Raw genomic sequence first — 14192 nt, 5'->3', positions numbered from 1 at the left:
TCCACAGCGATTACAGAAAAAGCAGCAGTGCCAGAAATAACATCGTTAAATGGAAAACATCCCCTGCACTCACTCTCACAAATGCACACACCCATCGAGTGCAAACGGGCTCGCCGGCGCCGGGGATGATTCTGCACCGGGGATGCTTCTGCATGGGGGATGCTTCCTCACAGTGACAGTCCAAGCACCAAGTAGTCACTTCAGTGCAAATGCAAACGGCGATGGGAATTGAGTGAAAATATCACTTTTTAAGTAGGTGTCTTGATGATGGCAGATGGGCAGGTGCCCTCTACACACAGGCATGCCACAGCATACGCTTGAACAGAGATATAATCTGTGACTATATTCCAAAAGCAGCTTCCCATGTACAGTATTCAATATATTTTACCTAGCAAGGCGGGACAAAATGACCACTCCAGACGGCATCTCCTGCCTCATAGAATCATAGAACCACAGAATGGTTTGGGTTGGAAGGGACCTTAAAGACCATCTAGTCCCACCCCCCCTGCCACGGGCAGGGACACCTTCCACCAGACCAGGTTGCTCCAAGCCCCATCCAACCTGGCCTTGAACACTGCCAGGGAGGGGGCAGCCACAGCTTCTCTGGGCAACCTGGGCCAGGGTCTCACCACCCTCACAGCAAAGAATTTCTTCCTCATATCTCATCTAAATCTCCCCTCTTTCAGTTTAAAACCATTCCCCCTCATCCTATCGCTCCATGCCCTTGTCAAAAGTCCCTCTCCCGCTTTCCTGCAGCCCCTTCAGGTACTGGAAGGCTGCTAGCAGATCTCCACGGAGCCTTCTCTTCTCCAGGCTGAACATCCCCAGCTCTCTCAGCCTGTCTCCATAGCAGAGGTGCTCCATCCCTCTGACCATCTTTGTGGCCCTCCTCTGGACTTGCTCCAACAGCTCCATGACCACCTTCTGTTGGGGGACTGCCTCACGAAAGGCAGTTTGAGTTCTGACACAGACCTGGTGCAAAAGCAGGAAAGAAAAGTACGAAGTATCGGAGCTCCTCTAAACCACCTTCCCCCTGCACTCACATTCATTCAGTTATTTGAGGTCTAAGGCATGCAAAGCTGCAGTTTCCATTCGCGTGAAACTGTGCGTGTTATTTTCAGGACTCTGCCATGCTCCTCTGCCCCGCTCTGGGCTGCGGGCAGCCTGCTCTCTGCGTGCTGGCGGATGGAGGGTGTGGGCAGCGCCATCTCCATCGCTGCTGTGACTGGACTGACAGCTCTGACTTTCCTCATTTTTATTTACCAAACTAGAGAGAAGTCTTTCATCAAACACCTTTCCAAAGCTATTTTCTGCAACAAGTGCCCTCACGAGCTTCAAACGCTTTACTGGCTTATTGCTCACAGGAAAAGAACAAAATGAATCTTTTTCTTTTTTTTATTAATCTAAACTTTTTGCTGCCCTCTCCCCACATCCCTCACAAGCATCTTCTTTTTAGCTCCCTGTCCCTGTGTCCTTTCAGGGTCCTCGCCAGCCAGAAGCCTTGTTTCGCCTGGGAGGAACTTAACACATTTATCCATCTAAAAAAGGATCACATTTATCACTTTGATTTGCATTAGAAATTATTAAAGCACACGACCAATCTACTGTTCACTTAGGAAGGTATCGCTCTAATTTAAGATGGCAAAATGTGTTCAAAAAGAAAAAAAAAAAACACAACACCCTAAACAACAATGTCCAGCTTAGATTTTTTGTGACAGGTTATGTGCTTGACACAACTGACACATCCACGACTAGAAGCCTCCCAGGACAGGCTAGGTACATCCCCGACTGCCAGCGAAGACTTATGTCCAGTTCAGAAGAAATGGGATTTGAGGATTTCTGTTACACTTCATTTCTGCCTTTACAGCTGTTTACTTCAAAAAATTTAACTGCTGGTTTAACATTTTGGCATACCACCTCCTATCTTCTGAACAACTCTGAATTCTGATTAATGCAAATACGAACGCTAAGTACTTTCTAACTTTGCAGCAAATCCCCACAGGTGGATGACAGATCAAAACACGAAGGCAGCAGACCATGTCTACGGCAACGAATTACAGGCAGAATCAAAAAGCAACTGTATTCCATGGAGACTATAAGGCAACCAACACTTCATCTGGGACTTTCCCTTAACTTCTTTAAAGACCTAAAACCTGCATAATGCATAATAAAACCAACACTGCAGGCTTTTTCTTCGGCAGCAAAACAGCACAGTGCTGCCTTAGGGTTATGAAAAAATCCTTCAGTTTGGCAGGAATGGTTTTACCCTTCCTCTCTTTAACTGTTTCCGAATGCAAACGATGCCATTCAAAGCAGGTTTGCAAAAGCAGGGAGGGTTCGGTTTTAATAAACGCTCCTTGAATTAAAAAGGATTACCTTAGTAATGATACAAACCACGGCAGTAAACTCATTAGACAGTGAGTCATTACCGTAGGACGCTATCAGATGTGAAGATCCAGCCCGTGCTGCTGGCAGATCTACTCAATACGGTACGAGGAAGATCTTAGGCGATTCTTGGACCTCTTTTACCCATTTCGGCACGTTTTTTGGGCCATGGGTGCTGAAAAGCAATAGCTTCCCCAGCCTAGAGTGCTCATGAACCCTAACTGTGAATCTTGACCATAATATGTTTTCATAGTTATTTGCAGTCATTCACTGTAGCATGAAGCACTTAGAATATTATTTAAAATAGTATCAATTTACTTTTATTTAGCATTTTTCACACTGGTGGAAAAAACTCTGCGGTGTTTTACAAACTGCTGCGGAGGGAGTGTGGCAATACTCCTGGGACGGAGGGAGAATATTTTTAACCCCATTTTACAGAAGTGGGAACTGAGGCACGCACTTTTCCACAGAAGGATATGGGCCAGAAACACTTCTGAATTCTTGCAGGATAACTTCCAGCAGAGATCCTCACTTCCAGAAGAAACGTACACTTCTTCCAGACTACAGTGGTCACACTGTTGTGTCCTGGCCAATTTTCTCACATAAACAGAGTGGTGAAGCAAGGGGGAAGAGTGGTTTCTCTTCAGGTTTTGTTAATTTTAGCCTGAGAAAATCATGAAGGAAATACCTGAGCACTACAGGCAAGTTTGTGGGAGGTAATTAAACACCCAGCTCGACTTCCCTTCGAACTCAAAAAAACTTCACTCTTCTGTAGATATCGACAACTCTATTTTTGCACTTGGTCTAGCCTGACCTTTCATTGCTCTGTTTTGTTCCAAAGTCAAACACTCTGCATCTTCCAAGTGAAGGCATTTTTCTTTTAAACACAACCAAAGCTTTATTTTCCCCTTTAAAACATGCAAAGACCCAACATTTTTGGTGGGTTCAAGTACACACAAGAACACATTGTCCTGCCCCTACCAGCCCTGACATCTCCCACAACAGAAACCTCTCAGTTCAGACCTGCACTCCAGCTGGGATGCCAAGAGACCTCAAATTTGAGTCAAGAAATCCCTTAGCTGTTTTCACGTGTATGAAGAATAACTGCTGTGAACAGCTCTTCTAAGGAGAGCCACTCCAGAAACACCACATAATGCTCGTTCGTCCTCCCAGAGGAAGCATCCCCTTAAGGACCAGGCATTACCTCTCCATCCTTCCTCATGCCCTAATCACCCTTAATGTGTTCGTCCTGCCTCCAAGAGAGTTGATCAGATTTACACCCCTGTGGCAATAGGGTGGCAACTGGAAATTACCAGTCCGTTACCGAGTCACAGCTGACCCAGCCCAGCAGTTACTCTTGTTTTACAGGTGGCAGGTGCTCCCCCAGTGTTTTCTGAAACATGTGAACTTTATGAAACTTTTTTATTTTTAATTGCTATTCAACTCATTTTAGCCCCATCTTCAGTTTTTCTATGGCTTTAATTTATGTTAGTAAATCTCCCCAGAAGGGAACAAACCCCAAAAAAATGAATAAAGGGCAGTAGGGAACACAGGAAACCCGTGCTCAGCTATTTAAAGAGTCAGCGATGCCTCATGGAAAACTCTGAAACACATTCCCATCAGTGACAAATGCGCTGCTTTGGCCCCGGGTCACTCGTTGCATCCCTTGGGGTCCTCACTGCCTCACCCTGAACAGCAAGGAATGGGGAAAGCCTTTCTATCCAACACCTTTTCCTGGGCATCTCCCAGGAACTTGGGGTAGGAGGAACCAGCCAAAAGTCCAGGGGTCAGGGTGTTCCTCCTAAACCCCTTGAAAGCTCCCAGAAGTTTTCCGAGTTTGACAACCTATTTTGTGAATCCTGTACCCCACTACCTAAATAACAACCACTCATTCACCTTCACCAGATGAAATGGCTGGAGACAGCATGCCATCACTTCCAGCAGCGATGCAGACCTCTAAAGCATTCAACTCACGACTTATCTTACTACATTACTTTTGGTGAGCATGTGTCTAGTCACACACTTACCTAGTTGGCCTTTTACCCCAAGACCATACCCTACCCTGAGTCGGGAACCAGCTCACAACGCAACACCCCTTGGGTCCCTCTGTCACTGCTGGCTCATGGTTCATTATGGTATTGACGATAGACAAGGCTACTAAGAGAATAATCATACACCTGAAGATGAAGATGGCCAGTCCATGTACAACTGAGACTTAAATCTACTAGTAATTCTTATTAAAAGTGACAGTAGGTGGTTATAGAACTAACGGTTGTGTCTGTTTTGTGCCTTTTGAGTGCTGCAAAGTAGTGACCCGCCCTTCAGGAGAGACCATCTAAGCAATGCAGAAGTTGGATTTCAATCTGGACATAGGAGCATGGCAGTAAAGACTTCAGGGAACCGCTACACTTAAAACCAGGTTTGCTGGGAAAAGGGCCAGGCTCAATTTTATTGGATTCTCCTGAGGTTTCCTCTCTAAACTGCACCACCAAATGAGGGCTCAGCAAACCCCTCCAGGTCTCGATGCATCTGAGAGCAACATTAGCAGAGAAACCCAGATCCTATGTCTGAATTCAGCTGGATCTAGCCAATTTTTTTTACACACCCTGCCTTCCTGCCTAAAATCTGTAGGTCTAATGGAGCAGCAGAGCAAAATAACTGAAACCCCAAAGCCTCCCAGGGCTGCAAAGCCTGAATAATGTTTTAATGAGCAGGTGACCCTCCAAAGTCCAAGGAAGGAACAAGGGAAGGTCTGGATAAGTCGCGTGGAAAAGACAACTTAGGATCTGGAGACTGAGGAGCTGCTGAAACTGAAAATCTCATTTGCACAAAGAAAGCTTTTTATATCATCAGTGTACAATAAGGTTTCCCGCAGTGCTGAAGATGCTCTACCCTGAGTTTGTACCACCGGCTGACCTGCCTGCTCGCTCCTACAGAGATGCCCTACAAGTGCTTTGTGCCTATGTGAGGTGGTACACGGGCTTCAGGGCAATGAGGAACGAGCAGTCCACTTTGGGGAGGTAGGAAAACTCACTCTCATCTTTTTCTCTTAGTTATCCCTGCTTAAAAGTCACTGAGCAGTTCCGAGAAGGAAAGTGCCCCCAAACTGAAAGTTCCGTGCAACTGAAAAGAAAGAGGTTACAAAAATACCATCTAGGTGTATTCAAATGGGTTAGTTACTGTTCCTCTTAGGGAGAAGGCTTCTCAGAAGATTTCCACGCAGTAAACGCTCAGGGACATCTCTGCTCGCCTCATTCAGCTCTGCATGGCTGATTTCCTCACCTTACTCTTCTGCACGTGCAACCCCTGTTCGCCTTCTCAGAAAGCTCAGAAAAGCGGGCAGGAAGCAAAAACCAGTGCTCCATGAGCTAGTCACAGCCTGGACTGCCTAGGGAGGAGGGGGTTGGGGTTAGGCTTGGTTCAGGGCTTTGCAAAGAAAATGAGGCAACGTAGAGGATAAAGAAGATTTATTGCGCATTTACTTTCACCAAATGTTTTTTGAATGACCAAATAATCCCCTAGTCCCTTTAACACAGGCCCTCCCTGACACACAATGCGTCTTTTGATGCTCATTAAAAGGTTCACCTTATGCAGGCATGTAATTAGAACCGGGCAGGATAAAAATCACCATTCTGATGACTGCACCGATTATAGAGACCGAGATCCCAGCTGACTGTGCAAAGCCGGCCTGGGAAAGACCATTTGCTTGAATTCAAGTCGTGGCACAGCGGGAACACTAATCGCAACCATTCTCTTGCAAGGTGGTCTCGGCATAGCCCAGGAGAGGGAGCACCAGTGAGAAATCGGTCCGGATTAACGAGCGAAAGGTGGGAATAATTCAGCAAGTGTAATAGGCAGAATGGAAAACAGAATAAATATTGCCCTGCATCCCAACCGGCCCTACTGACTGCAGCTCCCAGCAGAGCTATAAAGATCTACTAACAAGCAGCCTTTTTAAAGTCAGAGACAATGCTGTTGAATGTATATTTTAAATAAATTGCTTTCCTTTCCAGAGGGTCTTTTTTTTTCCCCTAAGTTTGAAACTCCCCCTGCCAAGAAACCAAATGCTTTAAAGCGCTTTAGAAACGGCAAGTCTGCTGAAACACTTTTTTTGCATTCAACATGTGCAGCCAAATGTGGCCAGAAGTTATGACGGCAGAGCTCCTCCGAGCACGGAGTCAGCAGGAACCTCGGCGATTAGGGGAGACGGAGGAAGCCGGAGGAAAGCCAGCTTTCCTAACGCAGAAGGAGCTACCCGACGTGGCCATGGGACTTTGCCAGTGACGTACGACAAGGGAGTTCCCAGGAGCCCCTCATTAATGACCCGCCACCCAATCAAGAGGATGGCCGCGGTGATTTCCCCAGCTGGGATACACTTCCCTGCTCTCTCCGATTACTGCTAAACCACCCATGTCAGCGATGCCTTATCCCCGCAGCTCAGGAAAGGTTTCTCAACAGCGCTTTTGTTGTTAACTTCAGAATAAATATTATTTTCGAAACCGTTTCTCTGGGGACTCACCCCACCGGATCCCCTTAGTAGTTCCCCCACATCCGATCACGCTCGCACACGCTGCAAACTACGCAAGCTGAACACTGAGCTATTCTATTGACGGCTGCCGTATATTTTTCAAGAGCAAACTCCAAACATTTCTGAGTTTGCTCACCCCCCCCACCCCGGTCTGCTCTCTCCTCCACCCTGGCTGCAAGAACGTGCTTTTGCTCAGACAGGAAAACCAAACGAGCAGAGCCTGCGGTCCTGTCTCTGCTTTTTCTGCCACACGTGCACCTGGGCAGCCACTCATCAGGGCAAAGGGGGGGGAACTCTTGTGAGGGTCCCTTGTTAAGATGCTAAAAGCGCAGTAGAGAAGCTGCAGCAGGACATACAAATGTTTCGGAAACAGATGATGTCTGACACGGAGAAATTAGAAGTGCCCGCTCTGGATTAGGATGAAAATGGTCAGTTACAGTGAATAACTCCCCTTCCTTTACGCTGCAAGATCTTCCCCAGGAGAGGAGAGGACTCCTCAAAAGCATTTCTCAGGGGCTGCACCGCAATTTTGCGTGTGCTCAATGTGTCCCAGAGGACACAAAGCCCAGACCTGCTACAAGCAGTTTAGTGGTAACACATTCATTAATTAATCAACTAGTAACTTCTGGAAGTTTTTTCTTCCATGCACAGTTTACACGAGTCCTCTACAGATTTTGTTTTTCCTTAATAAGGACTGCAGTGAATCCTTCACCAGTCCGAGAAGCCTGATGGCAATTACGTCTTCGAGGCAGAAGGCTTTTCTTCTCAGAACCAAGTCAGGACAGCACATATCAACCCCCACCATGTCCTACACCGATATCTCTGTATCCTCCACTGAAAGATACTTCTCTAGGGATGAAAGAAATCCTATTTGCAGGACCCCTTCAGTTAGATCTGTCTGCTAAGAAGAGGAAGGCAAGAAGGAGACCGGGACAACTCACGGAATGGGTTTTGGAGCCTCTTGACACCTGTGAGCCAAGCGAGAGCCACAACATCCCACCCCACACGAATCCCACCTATTCTTACTGAGGAAACGCACTCTGACAGCACTGTGAATGTTTTCCTAATAAGAATCAAAATGAAAAGTTTCTGAAGCACTGAGATTTTGAGAAAAACATGACAGTCCCCAACAAGCACAAACAAGCTTCCAAGGGGATTGCTGAAGCCCAATAAAATAAGTGAAGAGTTACAACAAAGGTGCTATCAGGACATCCAGACACCGAAGGTTAAAACTAGCTGTGCACACTGACACTAATAATCTTTCAACACCAGGGAAACTAAAAGCCTGTAAGCTACAGGTTATCCCCTAGCAGTGGAGCAGGGTTTGGATTGTATTGCTCACACCATAAATCACCATGTCAGCTGCCCCAGCCATTTCCACTTGCCAGAGTGCGACTGGGTAAAAGTGCCAGGCGCTTTCATGATGGTCAGCCAATTAGCTACAGAACAAGGAGGGGGGATAAAATAATGCATGGTGCCCTTTTCCAGAATAACAATCCACACATTTGCATAGAGCAGCTCAACGCATGTCTGCATTTCTGATCACACCTCTGGGTGCATCAAAAGCGTTATTAATTTCCATCGAGGAGGATTAAGCAGCTTAAATCGTTAGCACTCATTTACTCAGACTTAATGCATTTTTAAAGCTGCCTCAATTCATGCTGATGTGCAGGTGCTAATCAGCAGCAAGAAACACTAATAAGGGATAAAACTCCCAAAGGGTCAACCCCAGGTAATCATCAAACGGTTTGGGTTGGAAGGGACCTTAAGATCATTTATTTCCAGCCCCCTGTCACGGGCAGGGACACCTTCCCCTAGACCAGGTTGCTCCAAGCCCCATCCAGCCTGGCCTTGAACACTGCCAGGGAGGGGGCAGCCACAGCTTCTCTGGGCAACCTGGGACAGGGTCTCACCACCCTCATGGTAAAGAATTTCCTCCTAATATCTAATGTAAACCTACCCTCCTTCTCTGCATCCAGGAGGGTCAACCTCCTCGCCTGCCTGCAGAGACCCAGCAGATAATTTTGGACTCTGGGTTGGGCAAAGCCAGTTTGCAAGGAGCCCAGGCAGGGATTTTACGAGCACAGCTTCTCCCTCGCATCACGTGTCGCCCAAGAACAACCCCTCCACTCCCCACTTGCTTTCCTGTACAAGTGATAAGGAGGAAATCCGTCCCAGACAGCCAGCCAGCCACCTCACCCGTGCCACATGGTGCAGCCAGCGAAAAGTCCGCAGGCTCGCAGGACTTTAATTAAAGGTGGCCGCTAATTAAGAGTGGAGCTGGCAGTTTATGGCTGTGCCAGTTGCAAGCAGCCGGGCTGTCTGGCGGCGGATCAAGAGAAACAACCCCTCCGTGTTTACAGTATACAGGAGCCCGACATCCCGTAACTCCTGGTTACTCACTGCAGTGACCTCATCAGCGAGACATGCCCCTGGGTTACAAGTGCTCTTAATTACGCCTCATCGGCTGCTCTTCCCTCTCAGCACTGACCACGGCTGATACAAGTTAAAAAAAAAAAATAAATAAATAAAATTAAAGCACCACCACCCCCCCCCAGCAGTGAGTTCCTGGAATGAAGCGATTTGTTACCTGCACATGCCCTCCGCACTGCAGCCGCGGCTCTCCCATGACTCTGCCCGGTGAGAGGTTGGGACCCTGGGGCTCCAGGGGGATCTTCTGCCGGGCTGCAATAGAAAAAGGTTAGTTTAAAGCTCCTTATTTGGGCAGTGATGTAAAGGGAAGTTGTTCGGGCAGCACCACCCCTTTTTTTTTTTTTTTTTTTTTCCATTCACACACATTGTTTCCTGTTGTCAAGCAGCTGCTGTGGCTTTCGGCACAGACAAGGGAATCCTTCAGCCCCCGGTTGGCTCCGGGTTGTTGCAGAAGGCGCTGCCGAAGCTGCCCGAGCCCGGCTGCCCACGCAGGGCCGGGGGGCCACAACTCAGCCGGGCTGGAGCACAGGAGTGGGTCGGAGATGGGGAGGGTGTGTGTGTCCCCCCGCCCCGCTACGCCGCCCCGCAGACGCCAGCGTTTTCCATCACAAAAGCGGCTACTTGCCTGCAGGAGCCGGTGCCGTCGGAGGGCGGGGGGAGCCCGGCTACTCCGGGGCTGGAGAGATGGGGGAGCCCCAGGGCTGGAGGGGGAAGACCCCCGGGCGCGGCGGAGGGAGCGCGCTGCCAGCACGGCTCGCCCGCCCCGCCGCCTCCCTCCCCTCTCCATCCCTCCCTCGCCGCTTTCCTCCCCCACATCCTCCTCGTCCCCTCCCCATCTCTCCAGGCTCTTCCCCCCCCCACCTCGCTGATCCAGGCGCTGCCCGCGGCAGCCTCCCCCGGCGCATCGCGGGGGGGACCCCGCTCCGCTCCGCGCCAGCGTAGCGGCAGGAGCCGGGAGCAGCCTGACCACGCTGCTGCCAGCCCTTCCCTCGGGCTGCGGTTTGGGAGCAGGAGGGGGGGCACATACAGCCCCGGCCGCCCCGTCGTGGGTGGTGGGGGGGGGGATGCTATCCCGGAGGGGGCCCGTGAGCATCCCCCCGCGGCTGCAGGAGGGACGGCGGGGCTGCCCTCTCCGGCCGGGCCGGGGACAGCCCGCTCCGGCCGGGGTTTCCAGCGGAGGGAACCTCCGCGCCCACCAGCCACGTCCACGGCCGCGGGTGGGCGCGGTGCGCAGCGCCCAGCACCGCCACCTCCACGGCCACAGCGGGAGCCGGGACCCTGCGCCCGCTCAAACTGCCTGATGTATCCCCAAAATGCACCCTGGTGTTTGTTTTTTTTTTCATTTTTCCCTCTTTTTTTTTTTCTTGTCTTCTTTTTTAAGTTCTCACTGCCGTAAAAAAACTGCGACCGTGAGCCCTTGCGCTAAAAGGGGGAGACAAAGTGCTCCCTCATACGGCTGCAGGCAAGGAAAAAGAAATTCTTTGCTGTGAGGGTGGTTGCCCAGGTTGCCCAGAGAAGCTGTGGCTGCCCCCTCCCTGGCAGTGTTCAAGGCCAGGTTGGATGGGGCTTGGAGCAACCTGGTCTAGTGGAAGGTGTCCCTGGCCACGGCAGAGGGGGTGGAACTAGATGGTCTTTAAGATCCCTTCCAAGCCAAAGCATTCTGTGATTCTATGAAAATGATCAGGCAAACGAAATCCACAGATCATATCCCTCTTCCAGGTGGTGATGGCAAAAGGGCTCGCTTGGTGTTTGTCCCGGCTGCCAAGTGGGATCCTGGCTTCGGGCTGGGCAGGGGGGGCTAAGTTGAGCTCAGAGCAAGATAACCCTGGGTTTTCAGCTAGGTAGCTGGGAAGAAGCAGGCTGGGGATTTTTAGAAGAAAGCAGAAGAGTAGCCTTGCATCCCAGGCTGGTTTTACATTTAAAATATATGTGCATATTCAGCAAAACGCTTCGTGCTTCTTCTGGCATCATAGAAGTGCTACTGGAGATAGGGTTTTACTGGCAAAAATGAGAACTTTTGTCAAGGTTACTTATTTTGCTCAGCTCATCAGTATATGCTTGCTAAGTTTGTATTGCCACTATATGGTGGACCTGGCAAAACACCCTAGCAAAACTGCATCTGAGCCCTCCTTTTCTAATAGAGGCTACACAAAAAAAATCATTAGTTAAAAAGAAAAACAACCAACAACCCCCAAAACCCCACTATTACCAAGCCTATGTTCCTGTCTGACTCCAAAAAGTCAGGGTTAAGCCAAAAAATAGTCACCTAAGGATGAAATAACGATGATGTGAGGTCTCTATGATGGAAAGAATTACGCTGGCAGCCAAAGGAGAAACTTAGCAGGATGTGCTTTTTGGGGTGAGCATCAACAGAGTTGTTTCGCTTAGAAAACAGCATGTTGCTTTTGAGGAGAATTAATGATTGGAAACCTATGGAAACACCAGTCTGGCCCGACTTCAGCCAGCCACAGAGCACGCTCCACGTAAACTGCATCCGCAAAACGCTTTTGGTGCTAAAATCGAGAATATACCACGTAACAAATGCACTTTCTATGAGCATATTGTTTCCTCAATAGCCCAGTTTCACACCCAATTTCAGCTTTTCTCATTCCAGACAGAAATCAGAATTAGAACATGATGTAAAAATGCTTCATATTTTTATTTGTTTCGTTTTGCTCCCATGGTCTCCCCTCCTCTCTCTCAGCCTGAGTCACTTTCTCTAAGCAGGTGCAGTTGCTTAAGGTCTTTAAGGAATTGTACGGATGCAGTCAGACACTGGATATGCTAAAGAGCCCAGAAGGACTCTCAACCACTGCACGTGGAGTGGCCTCTACCCTCTCAAACCTCCCTTGATAAACACTGAAATTGGGTGTGCTTCCTCCTCGGGTGGACTTTCACGTCGCGCCGGCTGCAATTACAAAGCTACTCCATCCCAGTCACTGGGGTTACAGCCCCAGCTGCACATCCCCTTTGCTCCTGGCCCCTGAGAGCAGATCTCATCTGGAGCTCTGCGTGGAGTGGCTCTGATGGGCCCAGAGCAGTAAAAGCAGGTTTGTCCTTAAAGGTTACCTAATGCAACCCGGAGTGAGCAGGGGGACTGTGGCAATCGAAGGGATTGGATATGGCAAGGGATCCGCTTTCTTCATCAAATTGGACGTGAGGATTTGGATGGACACGTAATAAATGAAATATAGCTGTCAGGAGCATGGACAGAAATGCAAGGACCCTTAATCAGAAGCAAAAGCTGCCACCAAAGACTCTCATTTACTCCATGCCACAGTGGGGAAAAAAGTTGGTTACATCTCATTTACTGTGCAAGCACCTCAGATTGCAGCAGCAGCCTCACGATGGTTATGATTTTACTAGGCCAGAGAGACAGACCATCTCCTCCTGACACATCTACAGTCTTCCTTCCTTTTTTTTGCCCATGGGGATGAACTGAGAACTGGCTGTGAGAAGCACTTATTAAAATACCACCTCCCAGTCTGAAAGGGCGAGGGCAGCCAGCGTGCTTGTGAGAGGCTTCAGCATCTCTGCTATGATAAACTCCCTCTCCTCAGAAGACACAGCCCCAGGAATTCATGAAAATAGTAGCAAGGTGCTAATGTTGCTTTTAAAGTGCACCCCACAGTACCAAACATGGGCACATTTAAGATTTTCATCAAAAAAAAATGCTATATATTTTTTTAAATTTATTTTTAACTAGCATCCTTGAGTCTGCCCATCACACCAAACACCCAAGCGCCTTCTCTTCCCGGTTACGGAGGTCAGTCTCTGTGCTCCAACACCCAAAATGGTCAAGGTATTTTTCCCCTGGACAGTACAAACACAGCCATTCAAGGAAATCAACACAAAGGTGTTTGCCCAGCGGCGGTGGCTTTTCTTAAGTGGAAGAGTGCGGTTTTGCTTAAATGGGAAAACGAAGGGCCGGGTTCCCCTGAGACTCTTTTTCCAGCTTGCAGGGTCAGGAACACACGGGGTGAAGTTCAGGCCACGGTGGGCAGTTTTGTGGAAATCCTTTGTTAGAAACCAGCGTTTAGTCAGGAAAGGGACTGTCCTCATGTCGAGGATGGTTAAAACAACCACATTTCACTCTTCATTTAAAGGTCAGACTCTTTTCCTCCCCTCGCTCTTCAGACCGGTTACGCTGCTTCCCCATCCTTCACCCACCCCTGTTCACCTCAGCGTGGCCCAGGGTGCGCAAAAATTACCCGCTGCCTGAAAAGGCCTCTTTGAAACTATTCCCACTTCTTTTTTTTTTTTTTTTTTGAGCTCTATTAGTTTTTCCACCATTCCTGCTGCTGCGCAGCAGTTCCCAGCCTTGTGCTCCTCCTCGGAGCACCCTCCGGTGCTCTGCGTGCTTCCAGCTGGTCCCTAACTCATCCCTCTCTTCCCTGCTGCTAAAATGCATTAACAGAAACCAAAAGCACGGTCAGGACTTTCAGCTTTTCCATATATGCAACTGCTAGAGCTGCCATTGGAGTAACTCAGTGGGAAAGGAGGTTCCCCTAAAGAACCCCTTGGCTACAGCGTGGGAATTGGGGGTTTTCATATCAGTTCTCCCACCGATTTGCTGTGTAACTATCAACAAGTCACTTCACCTTTCTGTGTCAAAGTGTTTCCATCTGGGGAAATGGTCTGGGGACTTACAAATGCTGTTGTGGGTTTTGATTTTTTTTTAAAGCCCCCATACCCAAGTATGAGCAATCACACTGCTGATTGAAGACGGGACAAGGAATATGGTTTTCATGTCATCCGTCCCCTCGGGAAAGCTGGAGCAGCAGTAACCTGTGAATCAAACGTATTTCAGATGTATTTAACAACATTTTACAACCTGAACTGTAAA

General features: G+C 48.8%; 1 protein-coding gene across 5 annotated transcripts in view; it reads right to left on the bottom strand.

Moving 5' to 3' along the window:
* The window catches only part of HIVEP3 (HIVEP zinc finger 3), a 277890-nt gene that overhangs the window by 112638 nt on the left and 151060 nt on the right, over positions 1 to 14192 (bottom strand). For 4 of the 5 annotated variants that reach the window (XM_068417609.1, XM_068417606.1, XM_068417611.1 and 1 more), the window contains one exon: positions 9504 to 9598. The exons of the other annotated variant lie outside the window; for it this stretch is intronic. The gene's annotated coding sequence lies outside the window, so the exon portion shown is untranslated. The remainder of the gene's footprint in view (positions 1 to 9503; positions 9599 to 14192) is intronic. 5 annotated transcript variants of the gene reach the window in all.

Source organism: Nyctibius grandis, chromosome 24 (genome assembly GCF_013368605.1).
Source record: "Nyctibius grandis isolate bNycGra1 chromosome 24, bNycGra1.pri, whole genome shotgun sequence".
NCBI lineage: Eukaryota > Metazoa > Chordata > Aves > Nyctibiiformes > Nyctibiidae > Nyctibius > Nyctibius grandis.
This window is presented reverse-complemented; position numbering and strand designations above follow the sequence as displayed.